Genomic DNA, 23217 nt, shown 5'->3' with positions numbered 1-23217 from the left:
ATGGCCTGTGGCCATATTGTTGTTTCGATGTCTGTCAAAATTGTATTTTTGTTCTCACTGTAATACTCAAATTGTAGTAGTAGTAGTAGTAGTAGTAGTAGTAGTAGTAGTAGTAGTATTGGTAGTAGTATTGGTAGTAGTAGTAGTAGTAGTAGTAGTAGTATTGGTAGTAGTATTGGTAGTAGTAGTAGTAGTAGTAGTAGTAGTATTGGTAGTAGTATTGGTAGTAGTAGTAGTAGTAGTAGTAGTAGTATCCGGAATTTATATATGGGTGGTCGGGTAATGAGACTGACCCTAATGTTAGGGTTCCACAACGGTATAAAATGGCAATCCCCATGCAAAGTATCTTAAGTTATTATTATTGTTATCATAATCATTATTTTATTATTTTTAGTAGTAGTAGTAGTAGTAGTAGTAGTAGTAGTAAAAGTAGTAGTAGTAAAAGTAGTAGTAGTAGTAGTAGTAGTAGTAAAAGTAGTAGTAGTAGTAGTAGTAGTAGTAGTAGTAGTAGTAGTAGTAGTAGTAGTAGTAGTAGTAGTAGTAGTAGTAGTAGTAGTAGTAGTAGTAGTAGTAGTAGCAGCAGTAGTAGCAGCAGTAGTAGTTATATTATTATTATTATTGTCATCATTATCATAATCATTATTTTATTATTTTGTAGTAGTAGTAGTAGTAGTAGTAGTAGTAGTAGTAGTAGTAGTAGTAGTAGTAGTAGTAGTAGTAGTAGTAGTAGTAGTAGTAGTAGTAGTAGTATTTGTTACATACAATTTTAAACCATGTTATGTTTCGGAATATTCACAACTCTGAGTAAGTGAAGTCTATTGTTTCTTTTTCAGTTATATTGTTCAAATAAATTTGTAATATTTAAAATTATTACTCCATTTTGGAATTGACCAACATGTACCAGATATCCCGACTTAGACAAAAATATTCAAGTAAAAATAAGTAAACAAGAATTATAATGTGTGTGTGTGTGGGGGGGGGGGGGTGTGTGTGTGTGTGTGTGTGTGTGTGTGTATGAAGAGTTCAGGCGCAAAACGTGATATAAACCATTTTCTTTCTTGTTTTTATTTAAATCCATTATTGTATGTCAGTAAGGGCTAATCGTAGGCCCGCTGATTTGCCGCAAAACGCGATTGATCCTTATGAAATTGTATTGGGTAAATCCCGTTTTTTAAAATCAAAACGCGATATACGCCAATTAAAAAATATCACTTTTACTGAAATTACTGAAATTGAAAATGGATATATCGCGTTTTGCGCCTAAACTCTTCATATATATATATATATATATATATATATATATATATATATATATATATATATATATATATATATGATAAAAGAAAACAAGTGTACAGTATATATGTATTTTAAAAAACAATTTAAAGAAATAACTATCCTTTTACAAGTTTCAATCTTATCTTCAGAAAGGAATATATATGTGTGTGTGTGTGTGTGTGTGTGTGTGTGTGTGTGTGTGTGTGTGTTACGTAGACCCAAAACAGTATCCATTGATTTTATTTTATTTTCAAAACTTTAACTGTGTAAAAAAAAAAATCTACCTAATATCGAAGTTCATATTCAATAAACTACTAACATAATGAAAATGCCATAAAACTTGTGAACAGTATCAAACGGAAGTACTGACCCTGAAAAATTAGGTATTATATTTTAAAGAATGTTTAAAATTTGCAACATAAGATTATTCTACCTTATTAGCACCAAAATGCATCTCCTGACATTTAAGTTTGCAGATTGTTGCCATCAATTTTAACAAAGAAACATGAAAAATTAAATCTTGGAATGGAAAATCGATTATTAACACACTATCATTTCAGTACGATATTACAATATCATTTTATAGCTCAATTCAGCCAAACTAATAAACAAAATTAGAAGTTTGTACAAAATCGTTGAGATTATGGAATGATTTTTCTGTCAACAACACTGTCACTGCGACTTGAGGCATATATATCTAGTTTTATAAGGACGTATTTGTTACACTGTTTTTAGTGTACTTGTCCCGAGTTTAGGCAAATGCCCAATAAACATACATTTCCCATTAGGAAGTACTGGCAATGTCCTTTAGATACAGAGCAGCAAAAACGATAAATCCACAATGCCTTGGGTTGTCGTCCATTTAAATATTTATGTTGTTGTTTCCACCAATCACAAACCTTGTTTCTCTGCTATGTGGTGAGTATACTGGTGAAACACATCCGCAGAAACGTTACCACATCTGGTAATGGGCATTCTATTCGTATTTCCTATATTCGCTTTTTGACTGTTCTTTGAGATGGTGTTAGATTTTTTAAAACTTTATTACGCCTTGATCAGTGTTATTTTTACTTCATCTTTTTTCAAATTATTTTTATATTTGATTTTTTTTTTTTTACTTATGTAATTATTGCTCAATTTCATAATGTTACGGCCGGAATATGTTGAAATAGTTATTGCAATGTAACACTATATCAAGATATATATGTGTAATTATAAAACACGTAAAAGAAATTAATATTTGTAGCGATGACACAAATATATTATATCACCACTATAGAAACTCTCTGGAGTTTGTAGCCATTAATATAACAGCGAATTAATATATAGTTTGTAGCCATTAAAATAGCAGTGAGTTAATATATAGTTTCTAGCCACATTAATATAGCAGTGAATTGGTTTATAGTTTGTAGCCATTAAAATAGCAGTGAATTAATATATAGTTTGTAGCCATTAAAATAGCAGTGAAGTAATCTATAGTTTGTGGCCATTAATATAGCAGTGAAGTAATATATATAGTTTGTAGCCATTAAAATAGCAGTGAATTAATATATAGTTTGTAGCCATTAAAATAGCAGTGTGTTAATATATAGTTTGTGGCCATTAATATAGCAGTGAATTAATTTATAGTTTGTATCCATTAAAATAGCAGAGTTAATTTATAGTTTGTGGCCATTAAAATAGCAGTGAATTAATTTATAGTTTGTATCCATTAAAATAGCAGTGAGTTTATTTATAGTTTGTGGCCATTAAAATAGCAGTGAAGTAATTTATAGTTTGTAGCCATTAAAATAGCAGCGAATTAATCTATAGTTTGTGGCCATTAAAACAGCAGTGAATTAATTTATAGTTTGTAGCCATTAATATAGCAGTGAATTAATCTATAGTTTGTAGCCATTAATATAGCAGTGAAGTAATTTATAGTTTGTGGCCATTAAAATAGCAGCGAATTAATCTATAGTTTGTAGCCATTAAAATAGCAGCGAATTAATCTATAGTTTGTCGCCATTAATATAGCAGTGAATTAATCTATAGTTTGTAGTCATTAAAATAGCAGTGAATTAATCTATAGTTTGTAGCCATTAAAATAGCAGTGAATTAATCTATAGTTTGTGGCCATTAAAATATAGTTTGTAGCCATTAAAATAGCAGTGAATTAATCTATAGTTTGTGGCCATTAAAATAGCAGTGAATTAATTTATAGTTTGTGGCCATTAAAATAGCAGTGAAATAATGTATAGTCTGTGGCCATTAATATAGCAGTGAAATAATCTATAGTTTATTTTCATTTATTTGATAGATATACAGATTATTAGATAAACGTGAATGCTAACTCATTATTTTCATTTATTTGATAGATATACAGAGTATTAGATAAACGTGAATGCCAACTCATTATTTTCATTTATTTGAGGAACCGTACACCTCAAAGTGCATGTAATTGCAGGCTTATCTGTAGCGTGTTTATCCTACTGTCTGTTTAAATACGTATTTACTCTCGCAGGCAGAGGTTAATGGTTTATTCATCAACGAAACCAAATATTACCTGCTTGCAAACATGTGACGTGACGGCAGTGAACGCTGTCACCACACAACTATCCGGTGTATTTTCCTCAAGTGCGATGCGCACCGAATTAACCATCTTACGGGCGTGTGTTCTCTGCCGGTTTACTGTATATTTACATAGATTAATATTTTGTTTTCCCATAAGCAATGAGCTTGGAATGCTACCACTTGTCCAGACGTTATCACATAGTAGACAACTTAATTCGTTTGTATGCTCGTTAACGTTGAATCTGCAATGGAAATATGTAGCGGGTTCTTTGGAAGACAGCCAGAAAAATTAAATTTCCAAATAGGAAGATGACTGTATTCTGTGGTGTGTCAGTAGAATTATTTTTGTCTTTTTAAAGTTTTGGGATATCACCTTTAAAAATAGAAGATATAAAAGCTTTGTTAAAACATCTACTCTTAGTGCTTTCCAAACCATTCTCCTGAACCGATGGACTACGTTTTAATTAACTGATTTGGTTAGTAGTAATATTATTACCAATCAGGCCCGTATACAACCCAATTAAAGGGACATTCCTGAGTTTGCTGCATTGTAAGATGTTTCCGACTAATAAAATATTTCTACGATTAAACTTACATATTAAATATATTTTCTGGTTTAGAATGTCAGTGTCTGTATATTCAATGTGTTTCTGGCCGTCTTGATATTTGTAAGAAGCCCAAACTGGATTTTGTCTTCAAATAATTTCGTACGTACGAAATAAATTATATTTTTGGAAATAAAATGAAATTTAACCTAGTACAAATATTAGAACGATCAGAAACACGTTTAATATACAGCCACTAATATTTTATGAAGAAAAATATATTTGATATGTAATTACAATCGTTAAAAAGTCTTTGTTAGTCGATAACATCTTAAAATGTGCAGCAAACTCGGGAATGTCCCTTTAAGAAAATGTCTACGGCAAAACAGAAACAAAACAAATGCTGTAGAAAAAAAATCGAATATAATACATAGCAAAAACAATACCGAAGAGAATTAAAAACTGCATGGCATTACTGGGGTTGTGTATATATTTATACGATATAGCTGAAGAACAACGGTTTTCTGCCTCAAATTGTATAGACCACCATCACCACCACCCTACACACACCTAACACCCTAACACCCCACCCACCACCAGTTCCTACGGGCCTGGGGCCAATTTCACAAAACGTGGTAAGTTTATATTGATTGCACTATGATAGTAATAAGAATTGTAGTTTAGTCGTAAATGTACGTTGTTTTGTGAAATTGTTCCCTGCCTATCAGTAATAACGTAAATCAGATAACGAACTTAATGCAAGGACAGATTTGGACACATTTCCCATAGAACTCGTAGAGTGTGCTTAAGACTGACATGCTTAAACGTTCAAGGATGTAAGCAAATGGTTGATGAATGAATGAATGAATGAATGTTTAACGACACCCCAGCACCAATAATACATTGGCTATTGGGTGTCCAACCCGAGTACTCTGGCCGTAAGAGAGCAAGACGGTACATTTGGGTAGTTATAATGCTCTATAACTGTTCAAATGTCCCGTCTTACAGTCAGCGTACTCGGGCTATTGAGTGTCAAACAAAGGTAAATGAGTAGAAGACGAGACAAAATGGTTGACCGACTGATGTAATGCAAGTCTTCGTTGATACTGTTATCAACAAAATGGGTGCCCACCATCATAACACAGGTAAGGGGTGTGGGGAGGCACGATCTAAAGAACTAAATTCGGCGCCTTCACGTGGCTCATTAATGAAAATAGTGCAGCAATCCCAACACGGAAGTGACGTGTTTGCGAGGAGGTTGTCCACACTGCACCATTGTTTTGTATGTGGAGAGCGACCTGTAGTGTCTCTGCACTTATTAACTCCCCACAACAAATAGGAAGCACCAGCTCGGGATCTCAACGCGAGATCGGTGTTAATTGTGACAACCTGTTGTGTGAATTGCGCGCGCGTCTTTCTATACTTGACAAATTCCACTTCTGGTTCCACAGTCCGTGCTTCTTCTTTTTTTCCATTTCTTTTCTTTCTTTTTTTTTTTTTTTTTTTTTTTTTTTTTTTTTTTTTTTTTTTTTCTCTTCTTCTTATTTCAACATAAATTGTCATCGTGTTAAAAAGACTGTCCTGCAGGTATATGACAGTTAATGTCGCAGACCCTGGTTTCAATCTGTGAAATTGGACACTGAGTTTAATTCATCTACAAATCTGCAACCCACATTTGGATAAGGTTATAACAGAGAGCAGCTAAACTCTGTGAGGGGCGGGACGTAGCTCAGTAGTACAGCGCTCGCTTGCTGTGCGGTCGGTCTGGGATCGATCCCCGTCGGTGGGCCCATTGAGCTATTTCTCGTTCCAGCCAGTGCACCACGACTGGTTTATCAAAGGCCGTGGTATGTGCTAACCTGTCTGTGGGATGGTGCATATAAAAGATTCCCTTGCTGCTAATCGAAAAGAGTAGCCCATGAAGTGGCGACAGCGGGTTTCCTCTCAATATCTGTGTGGTCCTTCACCATATGTCCGACGCCATATAACCGTAAATAAAAATGTGTTGAGTGCGTCGTTAAATGAAACATTTCCTTTCTTTTCCTAAACTCTGTGATGTTTAACCAGGAAAATACCGTCTGAAAATGACTAGAGCTTGTCTCGATAACCATTACTTCTCAGACGAACGTGCGTTTTAGAATTATGAAAAGTGCAGTTTGGGGTATTACAAAAACCTGGATGACCAGAACTACTTCGAGTGTACGAAAATTAATATTCTAAATAACAAAATGTAAATACTTCTAATTTAAATGATCAAAAACGGCTTTAATAGTGAAAAATACCTTGTAGTGTTTAGAAACTAGTGTCTGTTTCTTTAAGATGTTTCGACTAATGGAGTCTACTTAACGACTAAAAATACAATTATATATACATGTCAAAGGGCGGAACGTATCTCAGTGGTAAAGTGTGCGTTTGATTTAGGATCGATCCCTGTCAGTGGACCCATTGGTCTATTCTCGTTCTAGCCAGTGCACCACGACTGGTATATCAAAGGGTGCGGAATGATGCATATAAAATATCCCTTTCTACTGATGGAAAAAATTTAACGGCATTCCTCTCTGAGACTATATGTCAAAATTATCAAATGTTTGACACCCAATAGCCGATGATTAATAAATCAATGTGCTTTAGTGGTGTCGTTAAGCAAAAAATAACCTTTAACTTTAACCCAATAAAACGTAAAAAAAAATTATTAAAGGCCACTAGACTTTTGGTCATATTATATTGGCAAGTTTTGAACGTGAATTCAAAGCATTGTTTCAGTAAAATTTGAACTGTGAAATACGTAAACATTTTGAACATGGTCGGTGTTTATGAACATTTAGCCCGAGTACTCTGACTGTAAGAGAGCTAGACGGACATTTGGATATAAATACGTTCATGTCCAAATGTCCGTCTAGCTCTCTTACAGTCAGAGTAATATAAATACGTCCATGTACAAATGTCCGTCTAGCTCTCTTACAGTCAGAGTAATATAAATACGTCCATGTCCAAATGTCCGTCTAGCTCTCTTACAGTCAGAGTAATATAAATACGTCTATGTCCAAATGTCCGTCTAGCTCTCTTACAGTCAGAGTAATATAAATACGTCCATGTCCAAATGTCCGTCTAGCTCTCTTACAGTCAGAGTAATATAAATACGTCCATGTCCAAATGTCCGTCTAGCTCTCTTACAGTCAGAGTAATATAAATACGTCCATGTACAAATGTCCGTCTAGCTCTCTTACAGTCAGAGTAATATAAATACGTTCATGTCCAAATGTCCGTCTAGCTCTCTTACAGTCAGAGTAATATAAATACGTCCATGTCCAAATGTCCGTCTAGCTCTCTTACAGTCAGAGTAATATAAATACGTCCATGTCCAAATGTCCGTCTAGCTCTCTTACAGTCAGAGTAATATAAATACGTCCATGTCCAAATGTCCGTCTAGCTCTCTTACAGTCAGAGTAATATAAATACGTCCATGTCCAAATGTCCGTCTAGCTCTCTTACAGTCAGAGTAATATAAATACGTTCATGTCCAAATGTCCGTCTAGCTCTCTTACAGTCAGAGTAATATAAATACGTTCATGTCCAAATGTCCGTCTAGCTCTCTTACAGTCAGAGTAATATAAATACGTTCATGTCCAAATGTCCGTCTAGCTCTCTTACAGTCAGAGTAATATAAATACGTTCATGTCCAAATGTCCGTCTAGCTCTCTTACAGTCAGAGTAATATAAATACGTTCATGTCCAAATGTCCGTCTAGCTCTCTTACAGTCAGAGTAATATAAATACGTTCATGTCCAAATGTCCGTCTAGCTCTCTTACAGTCAGAGTAATATAAATACGTCCATGTACAAATGTCCGTCTAGCTCTCTTACAGTCAGAGTAATATAAATACGTCCATGTCCAAATGTCCGTCTAGCTCTCTTACAGTCAGAGTAATATAAATACGTCTATGTCCAAATGTCCGTCTAGCTCTCTTACAGTCAGAGTAATATAAATACGTTCATGTACAAATGTCCGTCTAGCTCTCTTACAGTCAGAGTACTCGGGCTAATGAACATTATCCAAATGCGCATTCAGTTAGGAGTCTTTGGTGTTGTATCGTAACGACGCGTCGCTCTAATTAAAGTATTTTGTAGTTCACAATACCAGTGTTTGTATATGTAACTGTCTTTCTTATCGTCCTAACCTTCTATATACTAGTTTAAATCTTATTTTTCCTCCCACTAATTTGTACACACGAAACAAACCAACTGATATAAGGACGTAAACCAAAGTTTGAGCAACTTAAACCTTATGACGACTACAAACACATTGGATATTTTAAACAAGAAACATGTATTTACTATGAATCTTATATTATTAGTGTCTTTAAAGATCCTGGCGGAACAATGAAACACTACCACCAGGAGTAACTGTCCCATCCATTCTGGAAAACTGAACTTTAAAGATCTCTGATTTTTTTTTTTCAATCAGCAAACTAGATTCGGAACACTTCGGCCGATTACGGTTTCTTGGTTTGATTCGATTAGAAAAAAAAAAGGATTTTACCTACTTACCCTACTAAGTACCCTTTTTTGTTCAAGGATGAAACCTGAAACACACATTTAATTTTTTGGCCTTGAACAAAACAAAAATTGAGATCAGCTTAAAATTATTTATTTTAAATTCCGTTCCTTAGAATTAAATTCGGCAAAATTAGCAACTGTAATCTTGCCCACACCGTGTAATAAAGATAAATACAGCGGCAAATAGATCCCGTGTAAACGTTTTCTGATTGGTTAATCTCGCGGATGTATTTGTCTCGTGAAGAGGACGTCGTATGGTTTATCCTGATAGTGATGTCAACTGCCCTTCGTGACTGTTGATGAGTTACTTGACACTCACCTGACACATTTCATCACCGAGACCACGTGCTCGAGAGAAAGGCGAACCGTGACCAGTGGACTAACTTCCAAACCTAGCCAGTGATCAAAGGAAGAGCCGGGAAACAATGAGCTTTTATTGGTTCGGCAAACAGACAAACTGAAGAATGCGCCTCTTCAGTTAAAACCGTGCTACAAAATGAGACTATAGTATTCAAAATGTGTTTGGATGGGCTCAGCGAAACGTTTCATTCAGCTGAACAGGAGAATTTAAATGAACGTATTTGTCTTCTTTTTTCTTTCTTTTTTAAACTGACACATGTACGCGTGTATTAATGAAACGTAAATATTATGTAACTGGAATGAATGAATGAATGAATGAATGAATGAATCAGTCAATCAATGAATGAATGAATGAATCAATCAATCAATCAATCAATCAATGTTTAACGACACCCCAGCACGAGAAATACATCGGCTTTTGGGTGTCAAACTATGGTAAATGTATTATGTAACTGGATGCCAGAAAGGAATATTTGTTTCATCGCATCTCAGCACATTTTAAACTACGACTGTTCCGTGTCTAACATACAGTTATATTGGTCGAGAGAGAGAGAGAGAGAGAGAGAGAGAGAGAGAGAGAGAGAGAGAGAGAGAGAGAGAGAGAGAGAGAGAGAGAGAGAGAGAGAGAGAGAGAGAGAGAGAGAGAGAGACAGAGACAGAGACAGAGACAGAGAGACAGATAGGGGGCAATAGAGAAAGAGAGAGACACAGAGAGAGGGGGCAATAGAGAGATGACACAGAGAGACAGAGCCCCACTGTCGCCACACAGGCTACTCCTGCTGAATGAAGGCAACCCGACTCACCAGTAATAACCGTCTCGATGGTGTACCGGTAAAGGTCAATTCATACTTTAATTGCCGACCTCATGTGCAACTAAAAAAACAAAACATTATTAGGTAAACTAAAAAGTGTTGAACTAAAATTTAAAATGAACTTTGTAAATATCATACTGAATTGACTGAGAAATGAGGATTAGGAATGGAATGGGAACGCTATTTACGTGCCCATATCCAATGAAGGTTCAGGCACGCCGACCACGGATCCAGCCTCTGACATAGCCAGTGGGTGGATTCCGGGGCAGGAGTGAGGATTAGGTTTGAATAGGGCGAGTCAACTACTCGTCGACAAGAGTCGGCGGTGAAGTTTAAATCTAACTTAATGGTTAAACCATCGGACATACGGCTGGTAGGTGCTGGGTTGAAGTTCGCATCCTGGTACAGGCTCCTCCCCAGAGCGAGTTTAACGACTCGAAAGTAGGTGCAAGGCCACTAACGACTAACCCACTATGGACAGTAGTGCCCGTCGGGACGGGAGTAGGCGAGATGTGAACGCCAAATAGTAAGCACCGCTCGACCAGTCAGATTGCTGTGAAGGGTATAGGTGTAAATACAATTTAATTATAGATGAAAAGAACATTTAATTATATATGTATGTACCAAACTGGGTCAGTTTAATTGTGTTGTACTATATATGGTAATAATCAATAGTGTAATCAATAGTATATTTTTACCTGAATAATTGTCCCATTCTCTGAAATGAAATACGTTTTTAAAATCACAAATCGTCGATCCCAGTATTATAGTTTACTAAAAGAAAATCAGATTGTTTCCAAAGTGTCTGACGACATAAATTTGGCTTTCACCAAAGTGTTTGACGACATCTGAAATTTCACTCTTTTCGATGAGAAATGTGTCGATCATACGAAAAATACCATCTTCATTCTTGTTTCAAAAATAAAGCTGAAGAATTCATTATCATATAACCTTGCCCTTGGTTGAATGTCAATGAATTATAGCATGAAACGCTTGAACATGTTAACTGCAATACGACTTTCAACATTTGTCATGAGCGAAATGTTAAATCATTGACAATTTTATATAACTGTAACAAATAATTTTTTTTTTTTTTAATGTTTATGTTTCTAACTTGAAAGTAAATATTTCAATGGAATACAAAATGTAAAAATAGATTTGTTTTGGGGTTGTGTTTTTTTTATTATCAGATATTAAAGTGGTAATTTAAGCTGGTATCACAATTTTGTGAATAAATAATAAAAATGTCGGACGTTGGTTAGATGATTATAATAATTTACATGTTTAAGCTAATAGAAATATGGCTTGAATATTTTTCATCATCTTTTTTCTGAAAACTATTGCTATAACAGACTAGCAACGGGGGCAACGGGCAACTCTATTAATGTGACCCTATCCACAAGGGTTCAGGCACGCCCGCCCCGGATCTAGCCTCTGACTCCGCCAGTGACCACTTCCGGGGCGGGAGTCAGACTAGCAAGTACACACTGAATAGTTTATGCACTTTTATAACAAACGAATACCAGAACAAGATCAATGATTAATTTCATCTCTTTGTAGTACAAATATAATTAAATGAGTGACATTAATTAATCCGGCTTTGTTACTGATATATTCCATCAATTGGACTTTAAAGATTATCGTCTTGCTATTACTGAAATGTGAAGATCAAAACATTAATAAGCCACTTGTTCATCGTTACACCAATTACATTCCACGCTCATCAATCAATCAATCAATCAATCAATCAATCAACTGCTTACATTCAATTAAGGTTCAAACACGTTTGTTGTGGGTACGAACTCTAACATAGCCAGTGTGTACCCAACGCTCATCGAAATGTCCTGTACCCTCGGCAAGATTTCATATAATTATATAGATAGAAAGATAGTCATAGATGGATGGATGGATGGATGGATGGATGGATGGATGGATGGATGGATGGATGGATGGATGGATGGATGGATGGATGGATGGATGGATGGATGGATGGATGGATGGATGGATGGATGGATGGATGGATGGATAGATGGATGGATAGAGAGAGAGATAGAGAGAGAGAGAGAGAGAGAGAGAGAGAGAGAGAGAGAAAGATAGTCATGGATAGATGGACGGATAGACGGATAGATAGATAGAGGGAGGGAGGGAGAGAGAGAGAGAGAGAGAGAGAGAGAGAGAGAGAGAGAGAGAGAGAGAGAGAGAGAGAGAGAGAGAGAGAGAGAGAGAGAGAGTAAGATAGATAGATAGTCTAAGATACATGACCTAAAATAAACATGAAGGATTTGTTTGGGTTTTTTGTTTGGTTTTTTACTAGGCAGTCACTTCGTTAACATTGTGCCAAACTCCTTCTGCTAGTGCATTTGAACCATTATTCAATAACGCATGAAATTAGCAAGCACGTGTTTCTTTGACTTTTTAAGAGTCACATTTTATTTTGAGCAGCATATAAATCCACATTTGCACCAGTTAATTGTAGAACTAAACGAATACTGGATTAGTTCCATATGATAATGTTGACAGGCGTATAAAAAACAAAAATCACGCGGGACAAGGTCAACAAATATTTTCCTAAAATAATTTTCAAATTTGAATCCACTGTAATAACCACAAAACAAAAATATGATATTAAAATGCGTGCCGTTTTTTATCGGTATTTTTGTGAAAATCTGTTTGCCAAAATGTCTGACTCATTACTTGCATTAGCATTACTGGACTTCAGGATTGATTTAAAGTCGCCAAAACTTGTAAAGTTGTTCGAGTTAATCTTTGGGCTTTTTTTGGGTGAATTTATAACGCGTTAAGCCGATGAATTTGCACTCGAATGAAAATATGCAAACGTTTCACACGCTGACGAAATAGCTGTCAGATCGCTTCGTGTAAAAATATTGATCATATTTTGTCCCTTTTTTCAGCAAGTTACATTCATATGGTTGAACTTTTATGTGTTTTGCAAAAATATAACATTCAACAGTATTCTGCTGTTGATACTGAATGAACAGCTAAAAAGAAAGAATACGCTAAATACAACAGAACATATTTATTGGATTATATCTTAAATTTACTAGTACTCAAATTACTAAAAAAAATTTTTTTATTAATTTATATGTGTATTTACTTACTTACTGACTTACTTATAATTATTAACTTATTTATTAACTTATTTATTTATTTATTTATTTATTTATTCAAGAGAGTGGCGGAGAGATAGGTTTTTAATGGGTCCTATGCCAACTGATTGTAGGTTTGGCTTTTCTTTCTTTCTTTTTTGTATTTTTGTATTTTTTATTTTTTTGAGTGGATCTTTGAAATATGTTTAGATGAAACTTGACTTTGATTTGAAGATTTGAGCTATTCTTGATGTATTTGTGCGATATAGTAATCCTTTTTATACATAGGCTATTTAGTGTAGATATATATACTCTTGCATTGCACCAGTGGTATCTGGAATATTTCACTCGACTTTTCAAGTCACAATACAAATGGCTTAAATATCTCTTTTGCATATATACCGTCTGGCATTAACTACGCGGTCGTATTTCCTCAGTAAACGCGCCTTGTTTTTCATCGGTTTTGTTCCCTTGGCAACACTAGACTCATTTCTGAAATAAGTGGCTCATGTTTTCTAGGCGCTGCTGGTTTATTAGGTGTACGATTTACCGTGACTGACCACACGGCGGTGGTGAAATAAACAGGAACAAAGACACGCCAGGTGAGCGACGCCAGGTGAGCGACGCCAGGTGAGCGCCGGCTAGATCCACGAGAATGTTTTTCATTACTCAACTGAGCATTCAAGAATGAAGAAGAAAATGTTCATTGATTTTCCGGGTACTCGGACAGTCAACAAGGAAATTAGCCTAAAGTTAACTGTATGTCAGTTCTTCTCTACGCTGTAATCCTACAGTTCATAATAATAAAATTCATAGTGATTGTCTTAGCTGTTGCATAAAGTACCATTACAGTTGTTAAAAAAATATATATAAAAAACCGCTATAATGACAATTACGTGCATTTCACGTAGTAAATATCGTCGTGTGTCCAAAACGTAGTATTTAACTGACGTCAGAATCGGAATCCTAGTTTGTCGACTTACCCGGAAAAGTGTCTTTATACATGATTCTAGGTGCTTTGATTCAAAAGTTAATTTTTCAAGATATATTGGATTTTGCCCTCTGGCGGAAAATGCCGGGATTTTGGGGAGGGACATAGGGGTTAATTTTTTTTATAAAAGGTCAAAAGAGTCAAATTAATCATCAAAACATCTTAGCCAGAGAATGGTCATGGAATTGAGGTTCTGGACCCTACTAATTGTATGATTTCTATATGAACACGTGGACAGACTGGATCTAGGGAAGGGTTTGTTCAAAGAATGGTACAAAGACCACTTGGAATTTATTCTGAAAACGAAACGTTTAACGACATCACTGGATCACACTGATTTATTGCATGTTAACAATTTGATAATTCCGTCAGTCTTTAGATGGAACTCGCTGTATTTTCCTATTAGCAGTAATGAGTCTTCTATTAGCTCAAAAATCCTCTAACTGTATTCTGTTTATGTGTGAAAATATGACTAGAGTACGTTTTATGTATCACTAACAAATTAACCGTTTTTGTCTCCGGAGCCTGTATTTAAATATGCACATTTTCCTATATCTGACGCCCGGGAAGTAGATAAACTTGTATAAATGGTCCTAAAATTAATTCTACGTCGCGGGACTTGTTGATGTGTACTAATTAGGATCTATCTACGTCCCGGTTCTCGTTAATTGCCCTTTTACCTGGTTGATGGTGTGTGCAGTCAAAAGGTAACAACGAACTAATTCTGTACCACAGTGTAGTTATTAGCGCTAAGTTCTAATTCGTTTTACTGGTTATGTTGTGGTTATTACAAATATATAAAATTAAATAAAAATTTTTTAAATGATATACAATAATATCGGCTCCAACCTATGTTTTAACGGCTCTGGTGTAGATGTGTCTGTCTGTCCGTCCGTCCGTCTGTCGTCTGTCTGTGTGTCTGTCTCTCTGTATCTATGTTTGTCTGTTTGTTAATTTGTATATGTTAATACAACAAACTATCCAATTTAAAAGCAGCGTAACATTTTTATTCAAACTTCAGTAACACATTAATTGTTTCCATAATTCAGTTCCGTGATTCATTTTGAACGCAAAACATTTTCCGTTCATTCTCGCAGCTTTCAGTTGAAATGCAAACGTTCTCCAATGTGATCAGTGTACTCCATGTCTGTGATGTTGTGGCTGATCAACTCGTCTTTCAGAGACCGGATTCTGGCATCCATAGTGCGGTATTTTCGTTTTCGTGACCATCTAACTGCTGTAGTTTAACTTCCACTGTAGACTGCTCACGGTTCAGGTAGACCTACCACCTCAAATATGTTCGTATGACTCTTGTGGGCGATTTTATTTATTTTACGGTTGGGGAGATGAGAATAAACAAGGGGGGGAGGGGACATATGCCTTTGAGATTTGGCATGGATAGTATATAAATGATCAAAAAGTTTGGGTGTTGAGGAAAATGCCCCATCTGAAAATACCACATCAGCCTCACACAACAACTCCATGTTTTTGTCAGTCGTGAACAACAATATATATTTCTCTCTCTCTCTCTCTCTCTCTCTCTCTCTCTCTCTCTCTCTCTCTCTCTCTCTCTCTCTCTCTCTCTCTCTCTCTATCTCTCTCTTTTTCTGTCCACAGAATATAAAACGGCAGTGTCAGGGTTGGGGTGCCCTGAGCTCACTGTCTCACATTATTTACAGTTTTATATACAGTATAACCTCGATTTAAAGCCAACCAATGTTCCAAAATAATTTTGGCATTATATTGAGTTGGCGGTATAATGAGGGTGCCTTGGGTTTACTACCAAACTTAAATTTGTTTTAAGTTGCTGAATGTCAAGAATATGACATATGTTTTAAATGTAAATAACAGTAACAAAAGTAACAACAACCAGGTAACAACATTATTATTTTATTTGTCTATCGTTATCCTGTCCTTGGATTTTTTGGTCCCCTTGTTGTCGGTCGTCGTTGAGAGGGATCGATCAGGTAACATGCGATAAAACAGACCCGTTTCATCAGTGTTGTACACATCTTTTAAGGCGTAATTCTTGATAAATGTCACTGGCCTCGGTTCGTCCATTAGCTGAAAAGTGATTGGCTATGTCTTGTTGACTTTTAGTTGAATTTATCTTCGAGTACTGAACAATTTCTCTTTTTTTAACCGCGTCTAATACGATACGTTTTCGTTTTAAATCCATTCTGCTGTAATGTGGATGTGGAACTTTATTTACGTGCCCCTATCCAATCAAGGTTCAGGCACGCCCACCCCGGACTTAGCCTCTGACTTCGCCAGTGACAAATTCCGGGACAGGAGGGGGGGGGGGGGTAAGTTTGATGATAATGATAACTAGTTTAACGTGCCCATATACCACTAGGGTTTCGAACACGCCCATCCCGAGTCTGAACTCCGATAAGATCGGTGGCCTGACTCGGGATGAAGGGGGGGGGGGGGGGGAAATGGGCAGAATTTTGAAAATAGCAATTAGTAAAGAAGTTAATAGATTAAATAAAAAAAATTAAAAGGTTACAAGCCAAAAATAAAAAAGAATTGACTGCTCGGCCGAATATTTATATAGTTTGGAGCATTTTAGAAGGACAGTCCAAAATTAAATAAGAGAAAGAAGAGAGGATCGGACTATTTAATAATATATTTTTTTTAAAAGTAATTTCGACATAAAATTTTGAACGCAGATCTAAAAATTTAAAGTCCGATCGATATGTCCACGCGATTGGCCTCGTTAAGGCCGTTTGGGTGCACGGCTTAAAGGGACGAGATGGCTTGCATCCCGTCAAGAAAACCCCTAGATTGACAGTCGATAGACGTTGAAGGTGTAGTGCTGTGCTGAAATACAGATCTTGAGAAGCCGGATCCGTCTGAACGAGAGAGAGTATCAGACTAGGGTATAGTCCAGTCGTCATGGGTTGGTATAGTGGTGTGGACGGGTCCGACTCCGGAGGATACGAGATGGCATCACTATAAAGCAAGGTAAAGTCTAGAAAAAGAGTAGTAGGGGCCGACCCCGCTTCCTATTTCTTCTTAGAGTGGGGCGGTCAATCTTCCAGTGCTGCTAGGACAGGCTCGGACATGTAGAGACTAAACGCGAACAACCGTGGCGTTCTGCAGAATGGCCGTCATACGAGTCACGAAAAAAACACAAGTCGACAGTCAGACGGAGAAATGACGTGGAGGCAAGGAATCTCGCTAAAAAAGAATCCAACCTGGTGGTACAGGCTGTCGAAACGAGAAGCGTCCCAGCGTTCAATCAGTTCCAATGGCCGCATACATCCCAGTAGAAAACTTAATTTCGCAGACAAAAACAACGAAATGAAGGACCCCTAAGTCGAGCACACGAAAGCACGTGCAGTGTGCCCAAGCGAAACAAACACGTCTTACCGCGTGGAGCTCCAGACTGGAAATCGGTAAGTTTGAGGTGGGCAGAATTTGGAATAAACCATTTAGTAAAGTCCAGCGAGAGCGCGGACCGACTAGTAGACACCAAGTGGAGGCCAAGCTGTAATTGGCTGAAGTTCGATTCCTAGGTTAAACCTGTTAAAAACCTAAGTCTACATAGAATAACTGCATCCAAACATGTCTGGACTCTGAAATTAATCCAAAAGTAGTTTTGACTGCTCGGCCTAAAGGGTTTTAAGGTGATTTGAGCAATTTAGACGGACTGCCAAAAATAAAAGGTTACAGACTGTTTACAAAAAAATAAACAACGTTTTTGAAATGGCGGCCTAAAAGTTAAAGTCTGAATAAGTCCATACTCACGGAGGCAAAGGAGGTTGGTAGGAGGTTGTCGTCTAAGGAGTCCCGATGAAATTTGGCGCTGTCAAGTTGCGGGAGGTACTTCCGGTACGGGTCGGACGCTAGTTGTCTGGTGAGTGGACGGTAGTCTGCCCCCGCGACTGTCTTCATGGTGCGATGTATAGTCGGGTTGTCCATCTCTTTCATGAGCAGTCCTTATTGGTAGCGACCCGCATGGCGAACGGTGATGACAATCGCTTCGTGTCCCTCCTGCATCCTGACTTTGTGAATTGCACAGAGCAGTCAACAACGTCTTGTTGCATTGGCTTCATAACTGAAAGTCAAAAGTATAGAATGACTGCTGTAATAAAATGCATTACCGGTGTCGTCGTATTTATGCCAAAGCTAAATAGCAACTTAACATGAGGTCATGGTCGAAATATGCTTGAGCATAATGAAACTTACCTAAAGTTTGTTTATTAATTAAACTTGAGTCGCTGCTGCCAGCACTTCAAAGACCCGACGTAACAATCCGCGATTGAAATACTGAATCTAATGCACCCCTCTGTCACGTGATCACTATAGCGGCTGTTCTTTCTATACCGAGTGTTGATTGGACACCAATACCGCGCCTGCATATGTGGTATGCTGCCAATGATATAACAGCAAAATGAAGCGGTAGATAACAGAACATGTTCCATGTCAACCTATGTTGATGTTTGCAGGGTAGTTGGGGAATGGTGTAATAGAAAAATAAACCTCTACTGAGGAGATTCGAACGACAGACACTCAGTCTGAGAGTCCAGTGCTTTATCATTTGAGCTAATAGGGAAATTCCCACTAGCTACTGCCAGTACGAACACTTTTTACCAACACTACTACTGAAAATAGCAGTGACGTAGCTATCTCGACATTATTGTATTTTTCTCATAATGTACTCTGACATAAAAGTTGATTTGAAATGCATGCAGATGTAATTGGTGCTGTGCAACCTTTAGTTTGATCCTTTCATTTCAACTTATTTTCGTGTCTATATCAAATTAATGTTCAAGACGCTCTCCTGGGCACACACCTCAGCTATTTGGCCTGTCCAAGACAGTGGGCTAGTTGTTAGTGGTTAATGGTTAGTGAGAGAGAAGAGGGTGTAGTGGCCTTACACCTACCCACAGAGTCGTTAAAACTCGCTCTGTGTGGGAGCTGGTACCCTGTACCTACCAGCCTTATTTCCGATGGTTTAACCACGACACCACCGAGGTTTTATCCTTTCCGACTTTACTAATAGGATGTTAGTGACTAGCACAGACGCTACACGAAGAAATCTGAAACCCATATCCGAAACCAAAAGTCTGTGTTTCGGATACAGGAGTTGGGTTTCTTCTTGCAGCGTTGTACTAGTTGGGCACATATTTAAGTTTAATATTACGGATGAACTCCAAAATGATCAATCTAAAGATCAGATTTAAGAAAACATTTTTAATTTAGACTCAGTACTTAACGACCCTTTGGTCGTCTGAAATTTGCAAATTGACAATTTTTAAAACTAAGCGCAGTCCAAACAAGTTTGTTTTGTTTAACGACACCACTAGAGCACATTGATTAATTAAGCATCAGCTATTGGATGTCAAACATTTGGTAAAATCTAACTCGCAGTCATTAGAGGAAACCCGCTACATTTTTCCTAATGTATCAATGTATCTTTTACATGCACTTTCCCACAGACTGGAAAACACAAACCACAGCCTTTGACCAGTTGTGGTGCACCGTTTGGAATAAGAAAAAAACAAAATCAGTTGAATGTATCCATAAAGGTGGTTCGATCCTGCGACGCAAGCACTTCAAGCGAAAGCGCAGTGCAGGTGTATTCTAACATATAAACTGAAAACGGATATGAGACACTTGGCTAATCTCTTATATGTACATTTTCACATGTAGGACAGCACATACCACGATTTTTGATGTTCCAGGCTTGTGGGGGATTGACTCTTTCTAAAATGTGCGCGTGTGGTTGTGTGTTGTGTGTTGTTTTTGGTTTTTGTTGTTGTTGGGCTTTTTTTTGGGGGGGTGGGGGTGTGTTGGAGTTTATACATAGATTGTTAATTTGAAACAGGCAAGCAAAAATGACGAAACATGTCATTAAATTACTGAACTGTTGGTGGTGGTATTTTATGTAATATTATATATATACACATACATAAATACATACATACATACATACATACATACATACATACATACAGACCAAAGCTATTTCTTCCAGGCGTAATCAATGAGTCAAACATTTGACTGAAGGTTCAAGCACGCCTGTCCTGACGTAGCCCAGTGGTAAAGCGCTCGCTTGATGCTCGGTCGGTTTGGGATCGATTCCTGTCGTTGGGCCCATTGGGCTATTTCTCGTTCCAGCCAGTGCACCACGACTAGTATATCAAAGGCCGTGGTATGTGCTATCCTGTCTGTGGGATGGTGCATATAAAAGATCCCTTGCTACTAGTTGAAAACTATAGCGGGTTTTCTCATTATGACTATATGTAAAAAAAAATTGACATTCAATAGCCAATGATTCACAAAAAAGCAATGTGTTCTAGTGGTGTCGTTAAACAAAAGAAGCTTCTGTCTTTCTCTCTCATCTTTCTATCCCCCCCCTCTCTCTCTCTCTCTCTCTCTCTCTCTCTCTCTCTCTCTCTCTCTCTCTCTCTCTCTCTCTCTCTCTCTCTCTAACACACACACATTTTTTTTCTGCTGGTTGTAGTATGAATTTATTTCCCATGAACTAGCGCGAAAAATGTTTATCTTTTCGGTAATACTAGTAATTGGTTCGTTTGCTGCGGCTATTTAAGGGCATACAATTAAAGGGAGATAACTTCGTTAATTTAACTATCGTTCTGTTTCAGATCAGTTCAGGTAGCAAGGAAGTAAATATTAATACATTATCTACAATATTAACATAAATGCCAACACCTAAAAAAACAAGGACCTTTCCAGGAGAATCACATATGTAGTGATGATAGCCAGGTCTAGCCCGAATGCTCTGATGATAAGAGAGCTAGACGAACATTTGGACAGTTGTGCGACACCGAATAGCAGATTTTTTTTCTTTTAATTGGTGTGTACTGGCGTGTCATTAAACACACATTGATTGATTGATTGATTCTTAAACCACTCCTGACAGTGGTCTTCAGTTCAGGTCCCCGTTCCACGAAGCGATCTTAGCGCTAAGAACACCTTAGTTATGCAGTTTTAAAAGTTACGGTAATATTGATTCATGGACAAAATGTTGTACATAGTGGTGTTGTTAAACCCGCACACCCTAGTTCCATCCAGCGAAAATAAATTATAATTTGGTTAATCTACAAACCTGTAACACACTTAGATCACGTTTTTATCAAATGGAGTGAAAAAGCAGGTTTTATATCGATAAATACCATGGGAATCCCCATGCCCCAATTGCTTTAAATAATTTTGAAAGTTAGTATTCTGATGTCACCGGTAGATGTCGCTCGAAGCACAACAATGCCTACGTCACGACAAATTTCAAAGACTTGGGGTGCGTTCTTTTCACCTCTCCTGGACATGTTCCAACTGTTCTGTCCTGGTTGTATCCCCTCTCCAGATATCGTAGACATAGCATTTTTGGTTTTAAGGGTTTGTAACGTTTTGTATTGAGATACTTACTTGTCTGAACTTTATTGTTACTGAAAATGTTCACGAACTGGGAAGAAAAATCTCACAAATGAACAACAACAAATCGGATGTTGATTGCGCGAACCGTGTACGAGAAAACAAACCGAACCAAAATGATAACGGTCACGTGATATACCAACGTCTGTGACATTGAAATGGAAATATCCCGTCTAAAAATAGATTAGACCTTGTCTGCTAAACGGTTTTTTCTCAAACGTGTGCCCGTTTTTCACAAATACGAAAAATGCATTTTGTGGTATTACAAACACCAGGATTACCAGGATTACCAAAAAACACTTCAGGTGAATGGAAATGTATATTCTAAATAATAAACGGTAAGTAAAGTGCAATTTTATTTGTGAAAAAATGGGTTTTAATAGCGAAAAACAACGCCGTAATGGTTAACAACTAGCCGTAACTAGGGTGTGTGCCTTTAAACAAAACAAACTTTAATTTTTGTTTCATGAAACGGGGCCCAGGTCATGTAGCAACTATAGTTTTTAAGCTTTCAGTATTTATTATAATTTTAAACAACATAAAACTATCATGCAGTTGAGCTGTTGATGTTTGAAGATGAAGAACTTGCACGTCATGGTCCATAGGAACACAATGTCAGGGCTAGCCCTGGGTTGCTAATTTTGTTCGCCCAAAAATTATTTCGCCAATCTAAATAATTATGTCTTCGCCAATTACATTTTGGAATTTCAGTCAAAATATTTTGGTTTTAATCTCGTTCTTTATAATAATAGAGTACATATGCTAAAATGTACTTATTATTCAGTTTACGTCTTGTATGACATTGTTTTAGGGGATCTATTTTTTATTAATCAAATAGTGGAAATTTAATGCTGCTGATGTCTAGGGCTGGCCGTAGTCCAGTGGTAAAGCGCTCGTCTGATGTGCCGTCAGTCTAGGGTCAATCCCCGTTGATGGGCAGCGCCTGTTGATTGATTGAAACATATTTTATTGCATATAAGGTACAAATGGATTGGGCACAAGTTATCCAACTTACGAGGCCCTCTCCTAATAACATACAATAATGACAATATGACAATAACGGCGACTACAACGATTACAAGAATATACAATAAAATAAATATTCAAAGAGAAGTATACACATGAGAGAAAAACAAAACACAGAAAAAATACAAAATAATAAATTAATTAATTAATTAATTAATTAATGAAAAAATTAAGGACAGCAAACGAAGGTGATTCATTTTCCAATCAGACAACCCACTTTATAAAACATTCTTAGCAGACAGGTTCCTGCGTAACTGATTTAGAATTAATTACACATTATTATTATTATTATTATTATATTATTATTATTAGTATTAGTATTAGTATTAGTATTAGTATTCAAAACGCTGTGCTTGTTTAATATATTTATGTACAATATAGAATATTTGTTTGTTAATAGTACCATTTACAACAGTACTGCCATACAATACTAATTGCAGATTAACCAGTGCAAATGTTTTCAAAGAATCTAAAAGAAGTTGTCTTTGTATGGTAAACAGATTACATTCAAAGAAATATAATGATAGCAGTTTTCAGAGTGCTACCCACAATTACAAGAGGGATCTGGTATAAGTCCACAACAAT

This window comes from Gigantopelta aegis, chromosome 2 (genome assembly GCF_016097555.1).
Source record: "Gigantopelta aegis isolate Gae_Host chromosome 2, Gae_host_genome, whole genome shotgun sequence".
NCBI lineage: Eukaryota > Metazoa > Mollusca > Gastropoda > Neomphalida > Peltospiridae > Gigantopelta > Gigantopelta aegis.
Note: the sequence above shows the minus strand (reverse complement) of the source record.